Below are 18,392 nucleotides of genomic sequence, written 5' to 3' on the forward strand. Positions count from 1 at the left end.
CATGGCTTTCGCTTCACGTTTCTCGAGACAAATATTTGAATATAATCTGTTTTAACCAAAAATGCAAGAAAATTCATTTTAAAAAAAATAATGAGATTGTAAAACAATTTTAAGCAAGTAATAAGACTTTCGAAGGCATGAGTGACTATAAATGTTCTTTTCTTCTCAATCGATGGCTTTCGCTTCACGTTTCTCGAGGTAAACATTCAATTATAATCTGTTTTAAAAAAAATGTAAAAAAATTCAGCTTAAAGTTAATAATCAAATCATAAAGCCATTTAAAGTGAGCAATAAGGGTTTCGAAGGCGTGAGTGACTATAAATGGTCTTTTCTTCTTAATCGATGGCTTTTGCTTCATGTTTCCCAAGGTAAACATTCAATTATAGTCTGTTTTAACAAAAAATGTAAGAAAATTCAATATAAAATCAATAATGAGATTATAAAATCATTTAAAGTGAATAATGAGGCTTACGAAGGCATGAGTGACTATACATGGACTTTTCTTGTGAATCGATGGCTTTCGCTTCATGTTTCCCGAGGCAAACATTCAATTACAATCTGTTTTAACCAAAAATATAAGAAAATTCATCTGAAAATAAATAATGAGATTGTAAAATCCTTTTAAGCGAGTAATAAAGCTTTCAAAGGCATGAGTGACTATGAATGGACTTTTCTTGTCAATCCATGGCTTCCGCTTCACTTTCTCGAGACAAACATTTGAATATAATCTGTTTTAGCCAAAAATGTAAGAAAATTCATTTTTAAAAAAATAATGAGATTGTAAAACAATTTTAAGCAAGTAATAAGGCTTTCGAAGGCATAAGCGACTATAAATGTTCTTTTCTTCTCAATCGATGGCTTTCGCTTCACGTTTCTCAAGGTAAACATTCAATTATAATCTATTTTTAAAAAAATGTAAAATAATTCAGCTTAAAGTTAATAATCAAATCATAAAGCTGTTTAAAGTGAGCAATAAGGGTTTCGAAGGCGTGAGTGACTATAAATGGTCTTTTCTTCTCAATCGATGGCTTTTGCTTCATGTTTCCTGAGGTAAACATTCAATTATAGTCTGTTTTAACTAAAAACGTAAGAAAATTCAACATAAAATCAATAATGAGATTATAAAATCATTTAAAGTGAATAGTGGGGCTTTCGAAGGCATGAGTGACTATGAATGAACTTTTCTTGTCAATCGATGGCTTTCGCTTCATGTTTCTCAAGGTAAACGTTCAATTATAGTATGTTTTAACAAAAAATGTAAGAAAATTCAACATAAAATCAATAATGAGATTATAAAATCATTTAAAGTGAATAGTGGGGCTTTCGAAGGCATGAGTGACTATAAATGAACTTTTCTTGTCAATCGATGGCTTTCGCTTCATGTTTCCTAAGGCAAACATTCAATTACAATATGTTTTAACCAAAAATGTAAGAAAATTCATCTGAAAATAAATAATGTGATTGTAAAACCATGTTAAACGAGTAGTAAGGCTTTCGAAGGCATGAGTGACTATAAATGGACTTTTCTTGTCAATCCATGGCTTTCGCTTCACGTTTCTCGAGACAAATATTTGAATATAATCTGTTTTAACCAAAAATGTAAGAAAATTCATTTTAAAAAAAATAATGAGATTGTAAAACAATTTTAAGCAAGTAATAAGACTTTCGAAGGCATGAGTGACTATAAATGTTCTTTTCTTCTCAATCGATGGCTTTCGCTTCACGTTTCTCGAGGTAAACATTCAATTATAATCTGTTTTAAAAAAAATGTAAAAAAATTCAGCTTAAAGTTAATAATCAAATCATAAAGCCATTTAAAGTGAGCAATAAGGGTTTCGAAGGCGTGAGTGACTATAAATGGTCTTTTCTTCTCAATCGATGGCTTTTGCTTCATGTTTCCCGAGGTAAACATTCAATTATAGTCTGTTTTAACAAAAAATGTAAGAAAATTCAATATAAAATCAATAATGAGATTATAAAATCATTTAAAGTGAATAATGAGGCTTACGAAGGCATGAGTGACTATACATGGACTTTTCTTGTGAATCGATGGCTTTCGCTTCATGTTTCCCGAGGCAAACATTCAATTACAATCTGTTTTAACCAAAAATATAAGAAAATTCATCTGAAAATAAATAATGAGATTGTAAAATCCTTTTAAGCGAGTAATAAAGCTTTCAAAGGCATGAGTTACTATGAATGGACTTTTCTTGTCAATCCATGGCTTCCGCTTCACTTTCTCGAGACAAACATTTGAATATAATCTGTTTTAGCCAAAAATGTAAGAAAATTCATTTTTAAAAAAATAATGAGATTGTAAAACAATTTTAAGCAAGTAATAAGGCTTTCGAAGGCATAAGCGACTATAAATGTTCTTTTCTTCTCAATCGATGGCTTTCGCTTCACGTTTCTCAAGGTAAACATTCAATTATAATCTATTTTAAAAAAAAATGTAAAATAATTCAGCTTAAAGTTAATAATCAAATCATAAAGCTGTTTAAAGTGAGCAATAAGGGTTTCGAAGGCGTGAGTGACTATAAATGGTCTTTTCTTCTCAATCGATGGCTTTTGCTTCATGTTTCCTGAGGTAAACATTCAATTATAGTCTGTTTTAACTAAAAACGTAAGAAAATTCAACATAAAATCAATAATGAGATTATAAAATCATTTAAAGTGAATAGTGGGGCTTTCGAAGGCATGAGTGACTATGAATGAACTTTTCTTGTCAATCGATGGCTTTCGCTTCATGTTTCCCGAGGCAAACATTCAATTACAATCTGTTTTAACCAAAAATCTAAGAAAATTCATCTGAAAATAAATAATGTGATTGTAAAACCATTTTAAGCGAGTAGTAAGGCTTTCGAAGGCATGAGTGGCTATAAATGGACTTTTCTTGTCAATCCATGGCTTTCGCTTCACGTTTGTCGAGACAAACATTTGAATATAATCTGTTTTAACTAAAAATGTAAGAAAATTCATTTTAAAAAAAATAATGAGATTGTAAAACAATTTTAAGCAAGTAATAAGGCTTTCGAAGGCATGAGTGACTATAAATGTTCTTTTCTTCTCAATCGATGGCTTTCGCTTCACGTTTGTCAAGGTAAACATTCAATTATAATCTGTTTTAAAAAAAATGTAAAAAAATTCAGCTTAAAGTTAATAAACAAATCATAAAGCCATTTAAAGTGAGCAATAAGGGTTTCGAAGGCGTGAGTGACTATAAATGGTCTTTTCTTCTCAATCGATGGCTTTTGCTTCATGTTTCCCGAGGTAAACATTCAATTATAGTCTGTTTTAACTAAAAACGTAAGAAAATTTAACATAAAATCCATAATGAGATTATAAAATCATTTAAAGTGAATAGTAGGGCTTTCGAAGCCATGAGTGACTATGAATGAACTTTTCTTGTCAATCGATGGCTTTCGCTTCATGTTTCCCGAGGCAAACAATCAATTACAATCTGTTTTAACCAAAAATGTAAGAAAATTCATCTGAAAATAAATAATGAGATTGTAAAACCATTTTAAGCGAGTAATAAGGCTTTCGAAGGCATGAGTGACTATAAATGGACTTTTCTTGTCAATCGATGGCTTTCGCTTCACGTTTCTCGAGACAAACATTTGAATATAATATGTTTTAACCAAAAATGTAAGAAAATTTATTTTTAAAAAAATAATGAGATTGTAAAACAATTTTAAGCAAGTAATAAGGCTTTCGAAGGCATGAGTGACTATAAATGTTCTTTTCTTCTCAATCGATGGCTTTCGCTTCACGTTTCTCGAGGTAAACATTCAATTATAATCTGTTTTAAAAAAAATCTAAAAAAATTCAGCTTAAAGTTAATAATCAAATCATAAAGCCATTTAAAGTGAGCAATAAGGGTTTCAAAGGCATGAGTGACTATAAATGGTCTTTTCTTCTCAATCGACGGCTTTCGCTTCATGTTTCTCAAGGTAAACATTCAATTATAGTCTGTTTTAACAAAAAATGTAAGAAAATTCAACATAAAATCAATAATGAGATTATAAAATCATTTAAAGTGAATAGTGGGGCTTTCGAAGGCATGAGTGACTATAAATGAACTTTTCTTGTCAATCGATGGCTTTCGCTTCATGTTTTCCAAGGCAAACATTCAATTACAATTTGGTTTAACCCACAATGTAATAAAATTCATCTGAAAATAACTAAAGACATTGTAAAACCATTTTAAGAGAGCAATAAGGCTTTCGAAGACATGAGTGACTATAGATGGACTTTTCTTGTCAATCGATGGCTGTCGCTTCACGTTTCTCCAGATAAACATTTAAATATATTATGTTTTAACCAAAAATGTAAGAAAATTCATTTTAAAAAAAATAATTAGATTGTAAAACAATTTTAAGCAAGTAATAAGGCTTTCGAAGGCATGAGTGACTATAAATGTTCTTTTCTTCTCAATCGATGGCTTTCGCTTCACGTTTCAAGGGGTAAACATTCAATTATAATCTGTTTTAAAAAAAATGTAAAAAAATTCAGGTTAAAGTTAATAATCAAATCATAAAGCTGTTTAAAGTGAGCAATAAGGGTTTCGAAGGCGTGAGTGACTATAAATGGTCTTTTCTTCTCAATCGATGGCTTTTGCTTCATGTTTCCCGAGGTAAACATTCAATTATAGTCTGTTTTAACTAAAAATGTAAGAAAATTCAACATAAAATCAATAATGAGATTATAAAATCATTTAAAGTGAATAATGAGGCTTACGAAGGCATGAGTGACTATACATGGACTTTTCTTGTCAATCGATGGCTTTCGCTTCATGTTTCCCGAGGAAAACATTCAATTACAATCTGTTTTACACAAAAATATAAGAAAATTCATCTGAAAATAAATAATTAGATTGTAAAATCATTTTAAGCGAATAATAAGGCTTTCGAAGGCATGAGTGACTATAAATGGAATTTTCTTGTCAATCCATGGCTTTCGCTTCACGTTTCTCGAGACAAACATTTGAATATAATCTGTTTTAACCAAAAATGTAAGAAAATTCATTTTAAAAAAAATAATGAGATTGTAAAACAATTTTAAGCAAATAATAAGGCTTTCGAAGGCATGAGTGACTATAAATGTTCTTTTCTTCTCAATCGATGGCTTTCGCTTCACGTTTCTCGAGGTAAACATTCAATTATAATCTGTTTTAAGAAAAATGTAAAAAAATTCAGCTTAAAGTTAATAATCAAATCATAAAGCCATTTAAAGTGAGCAATAAGGGTTTCAAAGGCATGAGTGACTATAAATGGTCTTTTCTTCTCAATCGACGGCTTTCGCTTCATGTTTCTCAAGGTAAACATTCAATTATAGTCTGTTTTAACAAAAAATGTAAGAAAATTCAACATAAAATCAATAATGAGATTATAAAATCATTTAAAGTGAATAGTGGGGCTTTCGAAGGCATGAGTGACTATAAATGAACTTTTCTTGTCAATCGATGGCTTTCGCTTCATGTTTTCCAAGGCAAACATTCAATTACAATTTGGTTTAACCCACAATGTAAGAAAATTCATCTGAAAATAACTAATGAGATTGTAAAACCATTTTAAGCGAGCAATAAGGCTTTCGAAGACATGAGTGACTATAGATGGACTTTTCTTGTCAATCGATGGCTGTCGCTTCACGTTTCTCCAGATAAACATTTAAATATATTATGTTTTAACCAAAAATGTAAGAAAATTCATTTTTAAAAAAATAATTAGATTGTAAAACAATTTTAAGCAAGTAATAAGGCTTTCGAAGGCATGCGTGACTATAAATGTTCTTTTCTTCTCAATCGATGGGTTTCGCTTCACGTTTCTCGAGGTAAACATTCAATTATAATCTGTTTTAAAAAAAATGTAAAAAAATTCAGTTTAAAGTTAATAATCAAATCATAAATCCATTTAAAGTGAGCAATAAGTGTTTCGAAGGCGTGAGTGACTATAAATGGTCTTTTCTTCTCAATCGATGGATTTTGCTTCATGTTTCCCGAGGTAAACATTCAATTATAGTCTGTTTTGACTAAAAATGTAAGAAAAATCAACATAAAATCAATAATGAGATTATAAAATCATTTAAAGTGAATAATGAGGCTTTCGAAGGCATGAGCGACTGTAAATGGACTTTTCTTGTCAATCGATGGCTTCCCCTTCACGTTTCTCGAGACAAACATTTAAATATGATCTATTTTAACCAAAAATGTAAGAAAATTCATTTTAAAAAAAATTATGAGATTGTAAAACAATTTTAAGCAAGTAATAAGGCTTTCGAAGGCATGAGTGACTATAAAAGTTCTTTTCTTCTCAATCGATGGCTTTCGCTTCACGTTTCCCTAGGTAAACATTCAATTATAATCTGTTTTAACAAGAAATGTAAAAAAATTCAGCTTAAAGTTAATAATCAAATCATAAAGCCATTTAAAGTGAGCAATAAGGGTTTGGAAGGCATGAGTGACTATAAATGGACTTTTCTTGTCAATCGATGGCTTTCGCTTCATGTTTCCCGAGGCAAACATTCAATTACAATCTGTTTTAACCAAAAATGTAAGAAAATTCTTTTTTAAAAAAATAATGAGATTGTAAAACAATTTTAAGCAAGTAATAAGGCTTTCGAAGGCATGAGTGACTATAAATGTTCTTTTCTTCTCAATCGATGGCTTTCGCTTCACGTTTCTCGGGGTAAACATTCAATTATAATCTGTTTTAAAAAAAATGTAAAAAAATTCAGCTTAAAGTTAATAATCAAATCATAAAGCTGTTTAAAGTGACCAATAAGGGTTTCGAAGGCGTGAGTGACTATAAATGGTCTTTTCCTCTCAATCGATGGCTTTTGCTTCATGTTTCCCGAGGTAAACATTCAATTATAGTCTGTTTTAACTAAAAACGTAAGAAAATTTAACATAAAATCCATAATGAGATTATAAAATCATTTAAAGTGAATAGTAGGGCTTTCGAAGCCATGAGTGACTATGAATGAACTTTTCTTGTCAATCGATGGCTTTCGCTTCATGTTTCCCGAGGCAAACATTCAATTACAATCTGTTTTAACCAAAAATGTAAGAAAATTCATCTGAAAATAAATAATGAGATTGTAAGACCATTTTAAGCGAGTAATAAGGCTTTCGAAGGCATGAGTGACTATAAATGGACTTTTCTTGTCAATCGATGGCTTTCGCTTCACGTTTCTCGAGACAAACATTTGAATATAATATGTTTTAACCAAAAATGTAAGAAAATTCATTTTTAAAAAAATAATGAGATTGTAAAACAATTTTAAGCAAGTAATAAGGCTTTCGAAGGCATGAGTGACTATAAATGTTCTTTTCTTCTCAATCGATGGCTTTCACTTCACGTTTCAAGGGGTAAACATTCAATTATAATCTGTTTTAAAAAAAATGTAAAAAAATTCAGCTTAAAGATAATAATCAAATCATAAAGTTGTTTAAAGTGAGCAATAAGGGTTTCGAAGGCGTGAGTGACTATAAATGGTCTTTTCTTCTCAATCGATGGCTTTTGCTTCATGTTTCCCGAGGTAAACATTCAATTATAGTCTGTTTTAACTAAAAATGTAAGAAAATTCAACATAAAATCAATAATGAGATTATAAAATCATTTAAAGTGAATAATGAGGCTTACGAAGGCATGAGTGACTATACATGGACTTTTCTTGTCAATCGATGCCTTTCGCTTCATGTTTCCCGAGGAAAACATTCAATTACAATCTGTTTTAACCAAAAATATAAGAAAATTCATCTGAAAATAAATAATTAGATTGTAAAATCATTTTAAGCGAGTAATAAGGCTTTCGAAGGCATGAGTGACTATAAATGGAATTTTCTTGTCAATCCATGGCTTTCACTTCACGTTTCTCGAGACAAACATTTGAATATAATCTGTTTTAACCAAAAATGTAAGAAAATTCATTTTAAAAAAAATAATGAGATTATAAAACAATTTTAAGCAAATAATAAGGCTTTCGAAGGCATGAGTGACTATAAATGTTCTTTTCTTCTCAATCGATGGCTTTCGCTTCACGTTTCTCGAGGTAAACATTCAATTATAATCTGTTTTAAAAAAAATGTAAAAAAATTCAGCTTAAAGTTAATAATCAAATCATAAAGCCATTTAAAGTGAGCAATAAGGGTTTCAAAGGCATGAGTGACTATAAATGGTCTTTTCTTCTCAATCGACGGCTTTCGCTTCATGTTTCTCAAGGTAAACATTCAATTATAGTCTGTTTTAACAAAAAATGTAAGAAAATTCAACATAAAATCAATAATGAGATTATAAAATCATTTAAAGTGAATAGTGGGGCTTTCGAAGGCATGAGTGACTATAAATGAACTTTTCTTGTCAATCGATGGCTTTCGCTTCATGTTTTCCAAGGCAAACATTCAATTACAATTTGGTTTAACCCACAATGTAATAAAATTCATCTGAAAATAAGTAAAGACATTGTAAAACCATTTTAAGCGAGCAATAAGGCTTTCGAAGACATGAGTGACTATAGATGGACTTTTCTTGTCAATCGATGGCTGTCGCTTCACGTTTTTCCAGATAAACATTTAAATATATTCTGTTTTAACCAAAAATGTAAGAAAATTCATTTAAAAAAAAATAATTAGATTGTAAAACAATTTTAAGCAAGTAATAAGGCTTTCGAAGGCATGAGTGATTATAAATGTTCTTTTCTTCTCAATCGATGGCTTTCGCTTCACGTTTCTCGGGGTAAACATTCAATTATAATCTGTTTTAAAAAAAATGTAAAAAAATTCAGGTTAAAGTTAATAATCAAATCATAAAGCTGTTTAAAGTGAGCAATAAGGGTTTCGAAGGCGTGAGTGACTATAAATGGTCTTTTCTTCTCAATCGATGGCTTTTGCTTCATGTTTCCCAAGGTAAACATTCAATTATAGTCTGTTTTAACTAAAAATGTAAGAAAATTCAACATAAAATCAATAATGAGATTATAAAATCATTTAAAGTGAATAATGAGGCTTACGAAGGCATGAGTGACTATACATGGACTTTTCTTGTCAATCGATGGCTTTCGCTTCATGTTTCTCGAGGAAAACATTCAATTACAATCTGTTTTAACCAAAAATATAAGAAAATTCATCTGAAAATAAATAATTAGATTGTAAAATCATTTTAAGCGAGTAATAAGGCTTTCGAAGGCATGAGTGACTATAAATGGACTTTTCTTGTGAATCCATGGCTTTCGCTTCACGTTTCTCGAGACAAACATTTGAATATAATCTGTTTTAACCAAAAATGTAAGAAAATTCATTTTAAAAAAAATAATGAGATTGTAAAACAATTTTAAGCAAATAATAAGGCTTTCGAAGGCATGAGTGACTATAAATGTTCTTTTCTTCTCAATCGATGGCTTTCGCTTCACGTTTCTCGAGGTAAACATTCAATTATAATCTGTTTTAAAAAAAATGTAAAAAAATTCAGCTTAAAGTTAATAATCAAATCATAATGCCATTTAAAGTGAGCAATAAGGGTTTCAAAGGCATGAGTGACTATAAATGGTCTTTTCTTCTCAATCGACGGCTTTCGCTTCATGTTTCTCAAGGTAAACATTCAATTATAGTCTGTTTTAACAAAAAATGTAAGAAAATTCAACATAAAATCAATAATGAGATTATAAAATCATTTAAAGTGAATAGTGGGGCTTTCGAAGGCATGAGTGACTATAAATGAACTTTTCTTGTCAATCGATGGCTTTCGCTTCATGTTTTCCAAGGCAAACATTCAATTACAATTTGGTTTAACCCACAATGTAAGAAAATTCATCTGAAAATAACTAATGAGATTGTAAAACCATTTTAAGCGAGCAATAAGGCTTTCGAAGACATGAGTGACTATAGATGGACTTTTCTTGTCAATCGATGGCTGTCGCTTCACGTTTCTCCAGATAAACATTTAAATATATTATGTTTTAACCAAAAATGTAAGAAAATTCATTTTTAAAAAAATAATTAGATTGTAAAACAATTTTAAGCAAGTAATAAGGCTTTCGAAGGCATGCGTGACTATAAATGTTCTTTTCTTCTCAATCGATGGGTTTCGCTTCACGTTTCTCGAGGTAAACATTCAATTATAATCTGTTTTAAAAAAAATGTAAAAAAATTCAGTTTAAAGTTAATAATCAAATCATAAATCCATTTAAAGTGAGCAATAAGTGTTTCGAAGGCGTGAGTGACTATAAATGGTCTTTTCTTCTCAATCGATGGATTTTGCTTCATGTTTCCCGAGGTAAACATTCAATTATAGTCTGTTTTGACTAAAAATGTAAGAAAAATCAACATAAAATCAATAATGAGATTATAAAATCATTTAAAGTGAATAATGAGGCTTTCGAAGGCATGAGCGACTGTAAATGGACTTTTCTTGTCAATCGATGGCTTCCCCTTCACGTTTCTCGAGACAAACATTTAAATATGATCTATTTTAACCAAAAATGTAAGAAAATTCATTTTAAAAAAAATTATGAGATTGTAAAACAATTTTAAGCAAGTAATAAGGCTTTCGAAGGCATGAGTGACTATAAAAGTTCTTTTCTTCTCAATCGATGGCTTTCGCTTCACGTTTCCCTAGGTAAACATTCAATTATAATCTGTTTTAACAAGAAATGTAAAAAAATTCAGCTTAAAGTTAATAATCAAATCATAAAGCCATTTAAAGTGAGCAATAAGGGTTTGGAAGGCATGAGTGACTATAAATGGACTTTTCTTGTCAATCGATGGCTTTCGCTTCATGTTTCCCGAGGCAAACATTCAATTACAATCTGTTTTAACCAAAAATGTAAGAAAATTCTTTTTTAAAAAAATAATGAGATTGTAAAACAATTTTAAGCAAGTAATAAGGCTTTCGAAGGCATGAGTGACTATAAATGTTCTTTTCTTCTCAGTCGATGGCTTTCGCTTCACGCTTCTCGGGGTAAACATTCAATTATAATCTGTTTTAAAAAAAATGTAAAAAAATTCAGCTTAAAGTTAATAATCAAATCATAAAGCTGTTTAAAGTGACCAATAAGGGTTTCGAAGGCGTGAGTGACTATAAATGGTCTTTTCCTCTCAATCGATGGCTTTTGCTTCATGTTTCCCGAGGTAAACATTCAATTATAGTCTGTTTTAACTAACAACGTAAGAAAATTTAACATAAAATCCATAATGAGATTATAAAATCATTTAAAGTGAATAGTAGGGCTTTCGAAGCCATGAGTGACTATGAATGAACTTTTCTTGTCAATCGATGGCTTTCGCTTCATGTTTCCCGAGGCAAACATTCAATTACAATCTGTTTTAACCAAAAATGTAAGAAAATTCATCTGAAAATAAATAATGAGATTGTAAAACCATTTTAAGCGAGTAATAAGGCTTTCGAAGGCATGAGTGACTATAAATGGACTTTTCTTGTCAATCGATGGCTTTCGCTTCACGTTTCTCGAGACAAACATTTGAATATAATATGTTTTAACCAAAAATGTAAGAAAATTCATTTTTAAAAAAATAATGAGATTGTAAAACAATTTTAAGCAAGTAATAAGGCTTTCGAAGGCATGAGTGACTATAAATGTTCTTTTCTTCTCAATCGATAGCTTTCGCTTCACGTTTCTCGGGGTAAACATTCAATTATAATCTGTTTTAAAAAAAAATGTAAAAAAATTCAGCTTAAAGATAATAATCAAATCATAAAGTTGTTTAAAGTGAGCAATAAGGGTTTCGAAGGCGTGAGTGACTATAAATGGTCTTTTCTTCTCAATCGATGGCTTTTGCTTCATGTTTCCCGAGGTAAACATTCAATTATAGTCTGTTTTAACTAAAAATGTAAGAAAATTCAACATAAAATCAATAATGAGATTATAAAATCATTTAAAGTGAATAATGAGGCTTACGAAGGCATGAGTGACTATACATGGACTTTTCTTGTCAATCGATGGCTTTCGCTTCATGTTTCCCGAGGAAAACATTCAATTACAATCTGTTTTAACCAAAAATATAAGAAAATTCATCTGAAAATAAATAATTAGATTGTAAAATCATTTTAAGCGAGTAATAAGGCTTTTGAAGGCATGAGTGACTATAAATGGAATTTTCTTGTCAATCCATGGCTTTCACTTCACGTTTCTGGAGACAAACATTTGAATATAATCTGTTTTAACCAAAAATGTAAGAAAATTCATTTTAAAAAAAATAATGAGATTATAAAACAATTTTAAGCAAATAATAAGGCTTTCGAAGGCATGAGTGACTATAAATGTTCTTTTCTTCTCAATCGATGGCTTTCGCTTCACGTTTCTCGAGGTAAACATTCAATTATAATCTGTTTTAAAAAAAATGTAAAAAAATTCAGCTTAAAGTTAATAATCAAATCATAAAGCCATTTAAAGTGAGCAATAAGGGTTTCAAAGGCATGAGTGACTATAAATGGTCTTTTCTTCTCAATCGACGGCTTTCGCTTCATGTTTCTCAAGGTAAACATTCAATTATAGTCTGTTTTAACAAAAAATGTAAGAAAATTCAACATAAAATCAATAATGAGATTATAAAATCATTTAAAGTGAATAGTGGGGCTTTCGAAGGCATGAGTGACTATAAATGAACTTTTCTTGTCAATCGATGGCTTTCGCTTCATGTTTTCCAAGGCAAACATTCAATTACAATTTGGTTTAACCCACAATGTAAGAAAATTCATCTGAAAATAACTAATGAGATTGTAAAACCATTTTAAGCGAGCAATAAGGCTTTCGAAGACATGAGTGACTATAGATGGACTTTTCTTGTCAATCGATGGCTGTCGCTTCACGTTTCTCCAGATAAACATTTAAATATATTATGTTTTAACCAAAAATGTAAGAAAATTCATTTTTAAAAAAATAATTAGATTGTAAAACAATTTTAAGCAAGTAATAAGGCTTTCGAAGGCATGCGTGACTATAAATGTTCTTTTCTTCTCAATCGATGGGTTTCGCTTCACGTTTCTCGAGGTAAACATTCAATTATAATCTGTTTTAAAAAAAATGTAAAAAAATTCAATTTAAAGTTAATAATCAAATCATAAATCCATTTAAAGTGAGCAATAAGTGTTTCGAAGGCGTGAGTGACTATAAATGGTCTTTTCTTCTCAATCGATGGATTTTACTTCATGTTTCCCGAGGTAAACATTCAATTATAGTCTGTTTTGACTAAAAATGTAAGAAAAATCAACATAAAATCAATAATGAGATTATAAAATCATTTAAAGTGAATAATGAGGCTTTCGAAGGCATGAGCGACTGTAAATGGACTTTTCTTGTCAATCGATGGCTTCCCCTCCACGTTTCTCGAGACAAACATTTAAATATGATCTATTTTAACCAAAAAAGTAAGAAAATTCATTTTAAAAAAAATTATGAGATTGTAAAACAATTTTAAGCAAGTAATAAGGCTTTCGAAGGCATGAGTGACTATAAAAGTTCTTTTCTTCTCAATCGATGGCTTTCGCTTCACGTTTCCCTAGGTAAACAATCAATTATAATCTGTTTTAACAAGAAATGTAAAAAAATTCAGCTTAAAGTTAATAATCAAATCATAAGCCATTTAAAGTGAGCAATAAGGCTTTCGAAGACATGAGTGACTATAAATGGACTTTTCTTGTCAATAGATGGCTTTCGCTTCACGTTTCTCCAGATAAACATTTAAATATATTCTGTTTTAAGCAAAAATGTAAGAAAATTCATTTTAAAAAAATAATGAGATTGTAACACAATTTTAAGCAAGTAATAAGGCTTTCGAAGGCATGAGTGATTATAAATGTTCTTTTCTTCTCAATCGATGGCTTTCGCTCCACGTTTCTTGAGGTAGACATTCAATTATAATCTGTTTTAAAAAAAATGTAAAAAATTTCAGCTTAAAGTTAATAATCAAATCATAAAGCAATTTAAAGTGAGCAATAAGGGTTTCGAAGGCGTGAGTGACTATAAATGGACTTTTCTTCTCAATCGATGGCTTTTGCTTCATGTTTCTCGAGGTAAACATTCAATTATAGTCTGTTTTAACTAAAAATGTAAGAAAATTAAACATAAAATCAATAATGAGATTATAAAATCATTTAAAGTGAATAGTGGCATTTTCGAAGGCATGAGTGACTATGAATGAACTTTTCTTGTCAATCGATGGCTTTCGCTTCATGTTTCCCGAGGCAAACATTCAATTACAATCTGTTTTAACCAAAAATGTAAGAAAATTCATCTGAAAATAAATAATGAGATTGTAAAGCAATTTTAAGCGAGTAATAAGGCTTTCGAAGGCATGAGTGACTATAAATGGGCTTTTCTTGTCAATCGATGGGTTTCGCTTCACGTTTCTCAAGACAAACGTTTGAATATAATCTGTTTTAACCAAAAATGTATGAAAATTCATTTTAAAAAAAATAATGAGATTGTAAAACAATTTTAAGCAAGTAATAAGGCTTACGAAGGCAAGAGTGACTATAAATGTTCTTTTCTTCTCAATCGATGGCTTTCGCTTCACGTTTCTCGAGGTAAACATTCAATTATAATCTGTTTTAAAAAAAATGTAAAAAAATTCAGCTTAAAGTTAATAATCAAATCATAAAGCCATTTAAAGTGAGCAATAAGGGTTTCGAAGGCGTGAGTGACTATAAATGATGTTTTCTTCTCAATCGATGGCTTTTGCTTCATGTTTCCCGAGGTAAACAGTCAATTATAGTCTGTTTTAACTAAAAATGTAAGAAAATTCAACATAAAATCAATAATGAGATTATAAAATCATTTAAAGTGAATAGTGGGGCTTTCGAAGGCATGAGTGACTATGAATGAACTTTTCTTGTCAATCGATGGCTTTCGCTTCATGTTTCCCGAAGCAAACATTCAATTACAATCTGTTTTAACAAAAAATGTAAGAAAATTCAACTGAAAAGAAATAATGAGAATGTAAAACCATTTTAAGCGAGTAATAAGGCTTTTGAAGGCATGAGTGACTATAAATGGACTTTTCTTGTCAATCGATGGCTTTCGCTTCACGTTTCTCGAGACAAACATTTGAATATAATCTGTTTTAACCAAAAATGTAAGAAAATTCATTTTAAAAAAAATAACGAGATTGTAAAACAATTTTAAGCAAGTAATAAGGCTTTCGAAGGCATGAGTGACTATAAATGTTCTTTTCTTCTCAGTCGATGGCTTTCGCTTCACGTTTCTCGGGGTAAACATTCAATTATAATCTGTTTTAAAAAAAATGTAAAAAAATTCAGCTTAAAGTTAATAATCAAATCATAAAGCTGTTTAAAGTGAGCAATAAGGGTTTCGAAGGCGTGAGTGACTATAAATGGTCTTTTCTTCTCAATCGATGGCTTTTGCTTCATGTTTCCCGAGGTAAACATTCAACTATAGTCTGTTTTAACTAAAAATGTAAGAAAATTCAACATAAAATCAATAATGAGATTATAAACTCATTTAAAGTGAATAGTGGGGCTTTCGAAGGCATGAGTGACTATACATGGACTTTTCTTGTCAATCGATGGCTTTCTCTTCATGTTTCCCGAGGCAAACATTCAATTACAATCTGTTTTAACCAAAAATATAAAAAAATTCATCTGAAAATAAGTAATGAGATTGTAAAATCATTTTAAGCGGTAATAAGGCTTTTGAAGGCTTGAGTGACTATAAATGGACTTTTCTTGTCAATCCATGGCTTTCACTTCACGTTTCTCGAGACAAACATTTGAATATAATCTGTTTTAACCAAAAATGTAAGAAAATTCATTTAAAAAAAAATAATGAGATTGTAAAACAATTTTAAGCAACTAATAAGGCTTTCGAAGGCATGAGTGACTATAAATGTTCTTTTCTTCTCAATCGATGGCTTTCGCTTCACGTTTCTCAAGGTAAACATTCAATTATAATCTATTTTAAAAAAAATGTAAAATAATTCAGCTTAAAGTTAATAATCAAATCATAAAGCTGGTTAAAGTGAGCAATAAGGGTTTCGAAGGCGTGAGTGACTATAAATGGTCTTTTCTTCTCAATCGATGGCTTTTGCTTCAACGTTTCTCGAGGTCAACACTCAATTATAGTCTGTTTTAACTAAAAACGTAGGAAAATTCAACATAAAATCAATAATGAGATTATAAAATCATTTAGAGTGAATAGTGGCGCTTTCGAAGGCATGAGTGACTATGAATGAATTTTTCTTGTCAATCGACAGCTTTCGCTTCATGCTTTCCGAGGCAAACATTCAATTACAATCTGTTTTAACCAAAAATGTAAGAAAATTCATCTGAAAATAAATAATGAGATCGTAAAACCATTTTCAGCGAGTAAGAAGGCTTTCGAAGGCATGAGTGACTATAAATGGACTTTTCTTGTCAATCGATGGGTTTCGCTTCACGTTTCTCTAGACAAACATTTGAATATAATCTCTTTTAACCAAAAATGTAAGAAAATTCATTTAAAAAAAAATAATGAGATTGTAAAACAATTTTAAGCAAGTAATAAGGCTTTCGAAGGCATGAGTGACTATAAATGTTCTTTTCGTCTCAATCGATTGCTTTCGCTTCACGTTTCTCAAGGTAAACATTCAATTATAATCTATTTTAAAAAAAATGTAAAATAATTCAGCTTAAAGTTAATAATCAAATCATAAAGCTGTTTACAGTGAGCAATAAGGGTTTCGAAGGCGGGAGTGACAATAAATGGTCTTTTCTTCTCAATCGATGGCTTTTGCTTCATGTTTCCTAAGGTAAACATTCAATTATAGTCTGTTTTAACTAAAAACGTAAGAAAATTCAACATAAAATCAATAATGTGATTATAAAATCATTTAAAGTGAATAGTAGGGCTTTCGAAGGCATGAGTGACTATGAATGAACTTTTCTTGTCAATCGATGGCTTTTGCTTCATGTTTCCCGAGGCAAACATTCAATTACAATCTGTTTTAACCAAAAATGTAAGAAAATTCTTTTGAAAATAAATAATGAGATTGTAAAACCATTTTAAGCGAGTAATAAGGCTTTCGAAGGCATGAGTGACTATAAATGGACTTTTCTTGTCAATCGATGGGTTTCGCTTCACGTTTCTCTAGACAAACATTTGAATATAATCTGTTTTAACCAAAAATGTAAGCAAAATTCATTTTAAAAAAAATAATGAGATGGTAAAACAATTTTAAGCAAGTAATAAGGCTTTCGAAGGCATGAGTGACTATAAATGTTCTTTTCTTCTCAATCGATGGCTTTCGCTTCACGTTTTTCAAGGTAAACATTCAATTATAATCTGTTTTAAAAAAAATGTAAAAAAATTCAGCTTAAAGTTAATAAACAAATCATAAAGCCATTTAAAGTGAGCAATAAGGGTTTCGAAGGCGTGAGTGACTATAAATGGTCTTTTCTTCTCAATCGATGGCTTTTGCTTCATGTTTCCCGAGGTAAACATTCAATTATAGTCTGTTTTAACTAAAAATGTAAGAAAATTCAACATAAAATCAATAATGAGATTATAAAATCATTTAAAGTGAATAATGAGGCTTACGAAGGCATGAGTGACTATACATGGACTTTTCTTGTCAATCGATGGCTTTCGCTTCATGTTTCCCGAGGTAAACATTCAATTACAATCTGTTTTAACCAAAAATATAAGAAAATTCATCTGAAAATAAATAATGAGATTGTAAAATCATTTTAAGCGAGTAATAAGGCTTTCGAAGCCATGACTGACTATAAATGGACTTTTCTTGTCAATCCATGGCTTTCGCTTCACTTTCTCGAGACAAATATTTGAATATAATTTGTTTTAACCAAAAATGTAAGAAAATTCATTTTAAAAAAAATAATGAGATTGTAAAACAATTTTAAGCAAATAATAAGGCTTCCGAAGGCATGAGTGACTATAAATGTTCTTTTCTTCTCAATCGATGGCTTTCGCTTCACGTTTCTCGAGGTAAACATTCAATTATAATCTGTTTTAAAAAAAATGTAAAAAAATTCAGCTTAAAGTTAATAATCAAATCATAAAGCCATTTAAAGTGAGCAATAAGGGTTTCAAAGGCGTGAGTGACTATAAATGGTCTTTTCTTCTCAATCGATGGCTTTCGCTTCATGTTTCTCAAGGTAAACGTTCAATTATAGTATGTTTTAACAAAAAATGTAAGAAAATTCAACATAAAATCAATAATGAGATTATACAATCATTTAAAGTGAATAGTGGGGCTTTCGAAGGCATGAGTGACTATAAATGAACTTTTCTTGTCACTCGATGGCTTTCGCTTAATGTTTCCCGAGGCAAACATTCAATTACAATCTGTTTTAACCAAAAATGTAAGAAAATTCATCTGAAAATAAATAATGTGATTGTAAAACCATGTTAAGCGAGTAATA

This window comes from Theobroma cacao, chromosome 2, assembly GCF_053813885.1.
Source record: "Theobroma cacao isolate CCN51 chromosome 2, ASM5381388v1, whole genome shotgun sequence".
NCBI classification, from domain to species: Eukaryota; Viridiplantae; Streptophyta; class Magnoliopsida; order Malvales; family Malvaceae; genus Theobroma; species Theobroma cacao.